Source organism: Lycium barbarum, chromosome 6 (genome assembly GCF_019175385.1).
Source record: "Lycium barbarum isolate Lr01 chromosome 6, ASM1917538v2, whole genome shotgun sequence".
NCBI lineage: Eukaryota > Viridiplantae > Streptophyta > Magnoliopsida > Solanales > Solanaceae > Lycium > Lycium barbarum.
The window spans coordinates 83285253-83296671 of NC_083342.1; positions in this window are offsets into that span (position 1 = coordinate 83285253).

Genomic DNA, 11419 nt, shown 5'->3' on the forward strand with positions numbered 1-11419 from the left:
TTTCACATATATATTCATGTCAGATGATACTCATGCTCATGTTCATGTTCAGCTTACAGATACAGTTTCAGTTTCGATTCTATTATTTCATGTGTCATGCTTATTTCATTCAGTTGCTTTACATACCAGTACAATTCGAATGTACTGACGTCTCCTTTTATTTGCCCGGGGGCCTGCATTTCACGATGCAGATTTACAGGACGACAGATTAGCTTGTTAGGACTTTGCTCGTATCAACTATTGGTGAGCCTCATTCTATTCGGGGTGTTATCTTTATTTATTTTATGTCAGTTATGCAGTTAAGGTATGCCAGGAGCCTTGTCCCGGTAAATAGTTTAGCAGTCAAACTCATGTCAGATGTTTTCATAGACTAGACTAGTTTAGTTATGTCATGTCAGATGTTCAAAGTCGTATAACTAGTATTGGCTTAACATTTATTATATATTTTCAGACTTATGATTATTTGATCTCATGTTTTACTATCACAACGCATGTTGGTATTACATTCCGCATCAGTACATGCCCCATGTTGATTCAGCAAGCCATGTGGTTCACTCGGTCACATGCAGTAAGGCACCGAGTGTCGTGTTACGCCTAGGCCATAGTTCGGGACGTGACGAAGCTTGGTATCAGAGATTAGGTTCAAATGTCTTAGGGAGTCTATGAAATCGTGTCCAGTGGGATTACTTTTATAAATGTGTGCGCGCCACACATATAAACAGTTGACCACCAAGACATCTAAAATTGTCTCACTTCCTTCATACTCTAGATCGTGCAGTTGGAACTATGCTTTCAGGAATCCTTCTAACTCGTGCGTATTATGTATTTTAGTTAATGCCTGCGAAAAGAAAGTACACCAAGAGGACATCAACCACTAGCCAAAGGGCTACTACTGAAGACTCTCAGACTTAGGAAGTTCACACCGAGGCATAGGGGCTTGCATCGGATGCAGTGCCCCCGACTGAACCCCTATCTACGGAAAGACCTGCGGAGGTCCATCCTACAGTTACTCCGTAGCCCAGTGCTACCGACATGTATGTTAGGGGTGCAATCCAGCTGCTCACCCAAATTCTTGCTAACCAGGCTCAACGTCAGGAAATGGCTCCTAGCACAGGTGCTAGTGGAGGGCCGAACAATTCTAGGACCAAATAATTTCTGCATATGAAGCCCCCAATGTTCACAGGGACTGTTAAGGGGAAAGATCCTCAAAATTTCATCGATGGGCTTTATAAAGTTTTTCATGTCATGCATGCTACTGAAACAGAGGAAGTAGAGTTGAGAGCTTATTAGTTACAAGATGTTGCTCATATTTGGTATGATGCGTGGGAACAGTCTTGTGGGGAAGATACATCTTAAGCAACTTGGGACGAGTTTGTAGACGCCTTAATTGACTACTTCCAGCCGATTGAGGTCAGAGAGGCAAAGGCCAACAAATTTGAGAGACTCAAGCAGAATGACATGAGTGTGAATGACTATTATCTCAAAGTTGTTTCTTTGGCCAAGTATGCTCTTCACATAGTCCCTGACATGAGGGCCAGAGTTAGGCGCTTTGTGTTGGGCCTTATACCCGACTTACATGGTGATGCGAATATTGTTGTTCAGAATGGGACGATGACTATCACCAAGATGGTTGCTTTTGTTCAGGGTATTGAGGACAAAATGAAAGAGGAAGAAGCTCTTCAGAAAGAGAAAGACAGAGAGTTTAATAAAGAGCTAGTGTACAGGTAACTTCAGTCATAGGGGAGGTGGAGGCAGGAAATTCTTCAAGAATAGGTCATTAGGAAACGCTCCATCTGCAGCCAGTGCCCCAACCCCAAAGTTCAGGAACGATCAGTAGAGACAAAATTTCAGGCCAACATGCTCCTACTCTGAGGCTAGTGTGGGTCGGAAGACTTATGACAATCTGATCTGCAGTAAGTGTGGTAAGAGACACCCAGAGGATTGTTGCATGGGTATGGATATATGCTATGGGTATAGCAAGCGGGGCTATTTTTAGAAGGACTGTCCAACAACGAAACAGGGTACCGATGGTAATGTGGCTCAACCCACTAATTCAGCAGCTCCTCCGAATTGATGAGCCCAGTCAGGGCATGGTGCAGCTAAGTCTGGCAATGCAGGCTGAAGTCAAAACCTCTTGTATGCTTTAGTAAGTATTCAGGATACAGAGGCATGTGCAGATGTTGTCACAGGTATAATAACAGTTTTCACTTTTGAAGTTTATGCCCTTATTGACCCAGGATCCACTCTATATTATGTAACTCCATTTATTGCTAAAAACTTTGGGATAGAACTAGAAAATTTGCATGAACCCTTTGAGGTGTCCACTCCGGTTGGAGAGTCTGTTATAGCTAGATGTATTTATAGGGGTGCCCAGTTTTAGTCTATCACCGCAGAACCATAGCTGACTTAGCAGAATTGGAAATGGTAGACTTTGATGTAATCATGGGTATGGATTGGTTAGCTTTATCTTATGCCACAGTGGGTTGTAGAACAAAAATAATAAGATGTTAGTTTCCTAATGAACTAGTCATAGAATGGAAGGGCAATTCAGTAGTGCCTAAGGGTAGATTTATTTCCTATCTCAAAGCCAAAAAGATGATTTTCAAGGGGTATATCTATCACTTAGTCCGAGTCAGGGATACAGATACCAAGACCCCAACTCTCCAGTACGTGCCAGTCGTTAATGAGTTTCCAGAAGTCTTTCCAGAAGATCTTCTCGGAGTTCCTCCCGACAGGGAGATAGACTTTGGAATTGATCTACTTCCCAACACTGAGCCGATATCTATTCCGCCATACAGAATGGCTCCAGCAGAGTTAAAAGAGTTAAAAGCCTAGTTGAAAGATATTCTTGACAAGGGATTTATTAGGCCAAGTGTCTTACCTTGGGGCACGCCAGTCTTGTTTGTCCGAAAGAAATATGGTTCCTTAGGCATGTGCATTGATTACCGTCAGTTGAAAAAGGTCAACATTAAGAACAAATACCCTCTCCCCAGAATAGATAATTTACTTTACCAACTTCATGGTGCCTAGTGTTACTCCAAGATGGACCTCAGATCAGGATACCATCAATTAAAGGTTAAGGAAGTTGAGATTCCTAAGACTGCTTTCAGAACCCGTTATGGTCACTTTAAATTTCTTGATATGTCATTTAGGTTGACAAACGCTCCAGCTGCTTTCATGGACCTTATAAACAGAGTCTTCAAGCCTTATCTTGATTTATTCATCATTGGGTTTATTGATGATATTTTGTTATATTCCCGTAGTGAGACTGAACATGCAGGACATCTCACAATAGTGTTGCAGACACTTCAGGATCGTGAGCTTTATGCGAAATTTTTGAAGTGTGAATTTTGGCTTAAGTCAATGGCATTTTTAGGCTATGTAATTTCAGGGGAAGGTGTGAAAGTTGATTCTCAGAAAATAGATGTCGTAAAGAATGGGCCCAAACCCACCTCAGTTTCAGATATAAGAAGTTTCTTGGGTCTGACAGGTTATTACCGATGCTTTGTGGAGGGATTTTCCTCTATCTCAGCTCTATTGACTGAGTTGACACAGAAAAAGGTTAAATTTCTGTGGTCAGATGCATGTGAGCAAAGTTTTGAAGAGTTGAAGAAGAGGTTGACTTTTGCTCGACTTTTGACGCTACCAGAAGGAACCGAAGGGTTTGTAGTTTATTGTGATGCTTTGGGAGTTGGTCTCGGATGTGTCTTAATGCAGCATGGTAAGGTTGTAACTTATGCATCCCGGCAACTTAAGGCTCATGAAAAGAATTATCCGACTCATGACTTGGAATTGACAGTTGTGGTTTTTGCACTTAAGATATGGCATCATTATTTGTATGGAGTGCATTGTGATATTTTCACCAATCACAAAAGCATATAGTATATTTTCAAGCAAAGAGAGTTGATCCTCTGGCAGGGGAGGTGACTCGAATTGCTTAAATATTATGATGTAGATATTCTCTATGGATATTCTCTATTATCCAAGGAAGGTGAATGTTGTAGCTGATGCTCTTAGTCGGCATTCCATAGGAAGTATAGCTCACTTTGAAGCAGATAAGAGAATTATGACTAAAGAAGTTCATCGCTTAGCTAACCTGGGAGTTTGACTCTTGGACTCCGAAGATGCTGGAGTTGTTATTAGAACAGGGCTTATTCCTCCTTAGCGGCCGAAGTAATGGAAAAATAGTTTAGTGATCCCTACTTATTGCATCTAAAAGGAGGGATTCACAAACATAAGACAACGGCTTTCGAACAAGGGGGAGATGTGTCACGCCTCGAACCATATCCTGGGCAAAACACGGCACTCGGTGCCATACTGCATGTGACCGAGCGAACCACGTGTCTTGCTGAATCATCATGAGGCATATATGAGCGTAAATATAACATGAATGTGATGAGCTTTTATAAAACATGAGATGTCATAATAATTTAATGAAATACTTGTTTAAATCATAAATGCGGAAGTAAACACCTTGCATGTCTAACATAACTAAACTGACTAGTCTATGAAACCTCTAATTATGAGTCCTGACTGAAAAACGTACTTGCTAGGACAAGGCCCCCAACATACCTTTAAATGCATAACTACTAAAATAAAGATCACTGACTAAAACCCCGAATAAGATGGGGCTCACTAATAAGCTGATACGAGCGAATCCTACTGAGCAGATATGGCGTCCTGTAAATCCGTACCTGCATCGTGAAATGTAGGCCCCCGGGCAATAAAAGGGGATGTCAGCACATTGAATGTACTGGTATGTAAATCAACTGAATGAAATAACATGGGACATGAAAATAACATAACAAAAACTGAGCTGAAACATGATCATGATCATGAACATGAGTACATATACATATATAACATGTGTAAAGCATCGTAAATAAGGAGAGCAGTAAATATAACCGACAACATGGTTTGGTACCTGCGTCCTACCAGCAGAACACTCATACCTTGCCAGGGACATTAGATTTAATAATATTATGAAAGGATCCAGTCATTATGAGAGATCGTCCTAAGAATGGATGGAGCAATCCTCATCCTACGGTGGCTACGTAGTTTCAGGCTGTTTGAAGCCTTCTCGGTAATTAATACAACTCCCAAAACGTGAACATGTAAAATAAGTGGCACTTGCTGCCCATGGTTTTCATGAATATAACTTGCTTGTACATGGATATCATGAATTATAACTTGCTTGCATGAACTTGTAAAACATGCATAGTATTTTCTTGAAAATAGCATAATATATCATAAACTAGCATGCATGAACCCATGGAATGAGATATATGGTTTTTTCATAGATTACAGACAAATTCTTAATAATCATAAAGAAAAATTAAGAACTCAATGATGGAGTTATAACAATTCACACATAATATAACCATGGACATGAACCTAGGGTTGTTATGAGCATAATATAGAAACCCTAGTTTTCGTAAAGAATCATACTTTATGGATTAAGAGGCGCGAGGAAGAACAATGATGTTCGCACACGTAGATAGTAACTCCACATACCTGATAATGCTCCACAACTTGAACTTTGAAGAAAATTTCCAAAATTTTGAATTCTTGAACCTTGAGATGGGTTTTCTTGAAAACCCTAGGTTAGGAATGATGATTTCTTGTTTAGATTACAATGATATATATTAGAATTGACTTGGAATGATTAGAGTAGGATTACCTTGGTGTTCTTGATGATGGGAGAGGGTAGGAGGTCGTTCTAGGGCTTAGGGATGTGAAGAATGAAGTGAAAAAGTCTTAAAACGAAGTTTTAAAATTGCTGTCGGACCTGTTTTACGCCCCATTTTATAGCCTGCAAAAGTTTTACGGTCCTTAGATCCCACCGTAAATCAATTACAGTGATTTGGGCTTTCTAGACCAGTTTTACGACCCAAATCTACGGCCCGTAGATTCCACCGTAAATCGGCAGAACACTATTTTTGTAAAACGGGCATAACTTTTTGTACAAATGTCTGTTTGACCTCCATAATATACTGTTGGAAAGGTATTTCAAAGATCTACAACTTTCAAGAAGCAAATTTTCCCAAATTCCTTATATATGTTTTCCATATACTCATTTTAATTGAGACATGGTGCGAACTCACTTGAAAACACGCCCCATAGGGTAGCTTCCGACTTTCCTTTGCTCAAGGACTCTTCTCATGTCTTGATTGGGTTTTAAACACCATTTATACACTACTCAAATTGGGTTCATTATACCCCGGTCTTACGAGTCAAATCTTAGCCCGAATGTACGAGGTGTTACAAGATGATGGTACTTTGAGGTACCAAGGCAAATTATGTGTTCCAGATGTTGACAAGCTTAGAGAGCGAATTATGTCAGAATCCCACAATTACAGGTATTCTATCCATCCAGGTTCCACGAAGATGTATCATGACCTTAAGCAAATTTATTGGTGGAATGATATGAAAAAGAATGTAGCATATTTTGTGGCTAAGTGTCTAAATTGTCAGCAAGTGAAAGCCGAGCACCAGAGGCCTGGTGGGTTGGCTCAAAATATTGATATTCCTGTTTGAAAATGGGAGATGATTTATATTGACTTTATAACAGGGCTACCTCGCTCATCGCGAAGACATGACTCGATTTGGGTGATTGTGGATCGACTTACTAAGTTACCACACTTTTTGCCAGTCAAGACCATATATTCAGCAGAAGATTATGCCAAGTTGTACATTCATGAGATTCTCAGGTTGCATGGGATCCTAGTGTCCATTATTTCAGATCGTGGTGCTCAGTTCATAGCGAGATTTTAGAAATCCTTTTAGAAGGGATTGGGTACCAAGGTTAACCTAAGCACAGCTTTTCATCCGCAGACAGATAGTCAGGCAGAGCGTACCATTCAGGCTATTGAAGACATGTTGAGAGCATGTGTCCTAGATTTTAAAGGTAATTGTGAGGATCACTTTCCTCTCATTGAATTTTCGTATAATAAAAGTTACCATGTTAGTATCAAGATGGCACCATTTGAAGCTCTGTATGGGGAAAGGTGTAGATCACCCATTGGTTGGTTTGAAGTTGGTGAAGTAGAGTTTTTGGAATCAGATTTGGTCTATCAGGCTATGGAGAAAGTTAAGTTAATTCAAGAGTGTTTGAGAACTGCTCAGAGTCACCAGAAGTCTTATACAGATGTGCAGGGTAGAGACTTAGAGTTTCAAGTTGATGATTGAGTGTTCTTAAAGGTTTCGCCTATGAAAGGTATGATGAGATTTGGCAAGAAAGGAAAGCTTAGTCCCAGATATATCGAACCCTATAGAATCCTGTGAAGGATTAGTTAAGTAGAGTTACGCCTCGTAATTTTATACATTTAAAATCATCGTACGTTAGTTTCCTTAGTCTTGTACACCGGGATTGTCTTCGAGGTTATATGAGGCTGGACATGTCTATTTTATGTTTATAAGGGTTTAAGTTCATGTTTGGTGAGTTGTGGAAGGATTAGAGAATAAGAGAATAGAAGAAAATACGTTTCGACAAGGTTTGGTTCTAAGATTGCCTTATACGGACCATATTTCTTGAGATACGGACCTTATCTTAAAATACTGGCCGTATTTAGGGATCTAAAAATTTAACAGAGAGGCAGATTTTTGGGTTGAGAAATACGGACCACTATATGGTCCGTATAAGATTATACGGCCAAAAAGTTGGCCGTATAATTTTATACGGCCAGTATTACGGACCGTATTTCCAGAGGTGGTGGAATTTTGCTGATTTTATATTTCACGACCCCTCTTCATATCTAAGTCATGTGAACATAAACCCAAGTTCATGAAAGCTTTAGAAACCTCCTTCAACATATTCAATCACTCTTCCAAGTAAAAATCAAAGATTAAAGTGAGAATCAAAGTGCTTAGGGTTTCCAAGTATTGTTGAACTTGTCTCTTCTTCTTGTAGAAGGTTTGAAGGATATTTCAAGGTGAAGTGATCTTGGAATTGAAGTATTCTTGAGGTAAGATTTCATCTGATTTCCATGATTAAGTGTTTATGTGATAGTTATACTAAGGTTTGAGAGAAAGAAATTGGAGGAAAGGTTCAAACATGAACTTGATGTTATTTTGAGTTGTAATTTAACTTGAGCTATGATTGTTAGTGTATTTTGAGCAAAATCTTGTTATGAGAGTTAATAGTTAATGTTGAGAATGTGTTGAGGTGGTTATACTTGGTATATTTGAAAGAAGGAAGTGTTGTATACAAGCGTATATGGGGTTGCTCAATTGTATATATTTAAACGTTATTAATATGAGTTTAAAGAAGATCATATGAGGTTGTTGTGTTAATTGTTGGTTGTGGACTTTGTTACGGTTCACTTTTATGCGGGTTAAGACATAAAAGTTACTACGAGGTTGTTGGTACTCTAATTGGATTTTAGTTTTTTTTTTAGAGTCGCCACCTAATTTATTTATGGAAAACTAGGAAAACTGAGTTTAAAGATTTTTTCAAAATAAGTAAAAAAACAATTTTGGACCAAAGTTTGAGGTAATGGTTCTGGTGATCCCCTAGGGAAGGTTTTACGCATCCTAGTATTAAAGATCCGTATAATACGGTTGACCTATGAGCTTCAATGGTGTGATTAATGTACTTATTTGTTTTAAAAGTGTTTAATTTTATGCAAAACTTTCATTTTTTATATCATATCATAATTTCAAGAAAAAATTCGGCAAAAAGTCCCCTTATAAAGGAGTTTTGGTTTAGAAAATCTAAATAAGTGTTTAACTCACTTTATTGTTGGACTAGGACCCACCCGGGATTTCTCCCGAGTAGAGTTGCTACTATGCTAGTCCTAATAAAATGAGTTTAGTCCTTACGGGTTTTATACATATATATACGAAAGTATGGAGTATATCTCCGTTTTATACATATATATAAGAAAAATCACGATTATTAGTGAGTTAAGTCAAATTTTAGCCATTAAAGCCCATAGTCAAATATTCTAAGTCCAAATCCATCCCACATCATACTTGGTCCCATAATGCCCCTTTTTAGTCAGAAACGGTTTGTGGGCTTCCAGTCCCAATACAGTCATTTTCCCTAGAAGTTTGCTTTAGACAAAATCCAGTATTTTCTACAAAATGATCCGTTCATTTTAGCCCAAAATTTCTCAAGTGCAAAGTTCATTTTTTACTTCATAAAAATGTCCAGATCTTGTTCACTTCAACAGGTCCATTACACAATCATTTTTTGCCATATAGAAACAGTTTTCAACTCGTTTCAACTCGTTTCAACTTAATTCCAGTTTTCCAAAAGCAAAGTTTATCACAAGAATCCATTGTTTTTACCAGCTCATAATCCAAAGTTATTTGTTTCATTGGAAGACTATTTTTTAGTATACAAAAAGACCAGTTTCAAGTAAAAATCCTATTAAGTGTTAGTTCACACAATTCTAAAATTTGACCGATTTTTAAAAGTGTTTTTTAGGCGACTTACCTAAATGGTACGTATTTCCTAATTCTAACATTCATAGGGTTCCAATAATATGTGAGTGTTTTTTACAAATACAGTTTTTGTACAAATAAGTAACACAAAAGGAGGAAAGTTTAGGCTGGTGGGCCTACCTAAGCCTACCAGTTGGCTATTTTTATCCATAGTTGGGCCTTCATAGCAAATAATAGCTTCCATTACATATTTCTCAAAAGCGGACTCGATCAAGGAAGTTGTGGTTTTATGTAGGAGGAGATGGCCCGAGTGGCCCGTATTGAATCACATAGACATAGAATAGAAAGAAAGATTAGTATCCTACTTAGGTATTTAAATTAAAGCATTTAATCCATGTTTAAACCGGAAAAGTACAATGATCAAGCAATGGTGTAAAGATTTAAAGGGAATATAGCATTTCAGGAGAAAAACAACTCAAGCCCAATATCAAGCAAGTCAAAGAATATTCATGGCCCAAGTTGCTTATGCTATCTGAATCGAATAGATGAGCCCAAATATAGAAATAAAAATCGTAGCCCAATATAAAGCACACACAGATGAGGCCCAACAGTCATAAAATGGTATAAATCCCACAACATCAATCATTTCTTAAAGAAAATAGGAAGGGGTATATACTTATATACATTAACTATACCACTTCATATACACTGGAGTGTGTATGAAGCTAGATATACCTTGTATATCAAGTGTATATCTCCTATGTTCAGAGAGTTCAAAACCAGAGGAGGCAAGAAGAGAGTGTAAAAGACTAAAACACTTAACCCAAACTTTCATGTGACTGCAGGAATAAAGTAAGAACACACACAACACATCCAAATATAGATTTTAACACCAAATAAAAACAAAAGCAGTCTCACACAGGTTCTCTATTTCATTTACTTGCTTCAAACTTACTCCTTATACCAAATTTAGAGTCAAACAGTCATACTAATTGGCATAGAAAGAAAGAGATGAAAAGAAGACACTACTCATACTAATCAAGCATAGGCAAACCTAGTATAGATGGGCATAACATACATTTTTTGTTGTTCTTTTCAGTAGGTTGCAAGATATAGCAATCCCATTTTCCATATAAGTTCAATCAGACATTATACTAGGTGACATACTCATTTGACTTGTTAAATAGGCATGAATAGGTTTCAGTTAACAACATGATCAAACAATACATTCAACACGTTTATCTCATAGAGAACTTCAAATATTTTTTGCAAAGCTTCAACAGAATACTAAAGTAGGCTCAGAGATGCAGCAGATTAAACTCAAAATCCTTTTGACACATTTTAAGGCTTATGACACTATATTAATAGTAGAACCAAGTAGGATAAGCCTTATAGCTTGGCACAAAATGATTCAAGAAGCATACAGAGGTCTTGGATACTACCCAGCTAAGCAATAGGTCATTTCGACTTCAAAACATACAATTTCAGGTCCAATAAATATAAGGTTTCATTTTTACCGTTAAATACATTGTGAGGACATAGTTAGATTCAAAACAAAGCACAGTTCAGGGGAAACAGTCCAGTGCATCAAAATTTGGGTCATAAATGGCTAAGTTTAGACATTGAACAAGTACAAGCATTTGTCAAGGGTCAATCATTAATACAAGTTAGTCCAGAATCAAAGAGATGGTTTAGTATGTTAATCTTGTTGCTAACAAAGGGACTTAGGAACCAGTTCAACAGGCATTTAGATTAGGGAAGTTAGGTCCAATATTTACACAGGGGCAACTATCATAAACAATCAACAATGCCATTAGGCATATATCAGTCATTCTTAGCAGATTTATACATCAAACCAAGTTCAGCTTTCATTAATGAAATAACAGCAGGCCACACAGACTCACATTCAAAGAATAAGTAAAGACATGATAATCTTTAATGCATAGATTTTGAAGGCATATGAGCATATCATTAATATAATATTGGACACTTAGTTCCACAGAGATTCTAGTTATGCAAGACATGAGGCAGA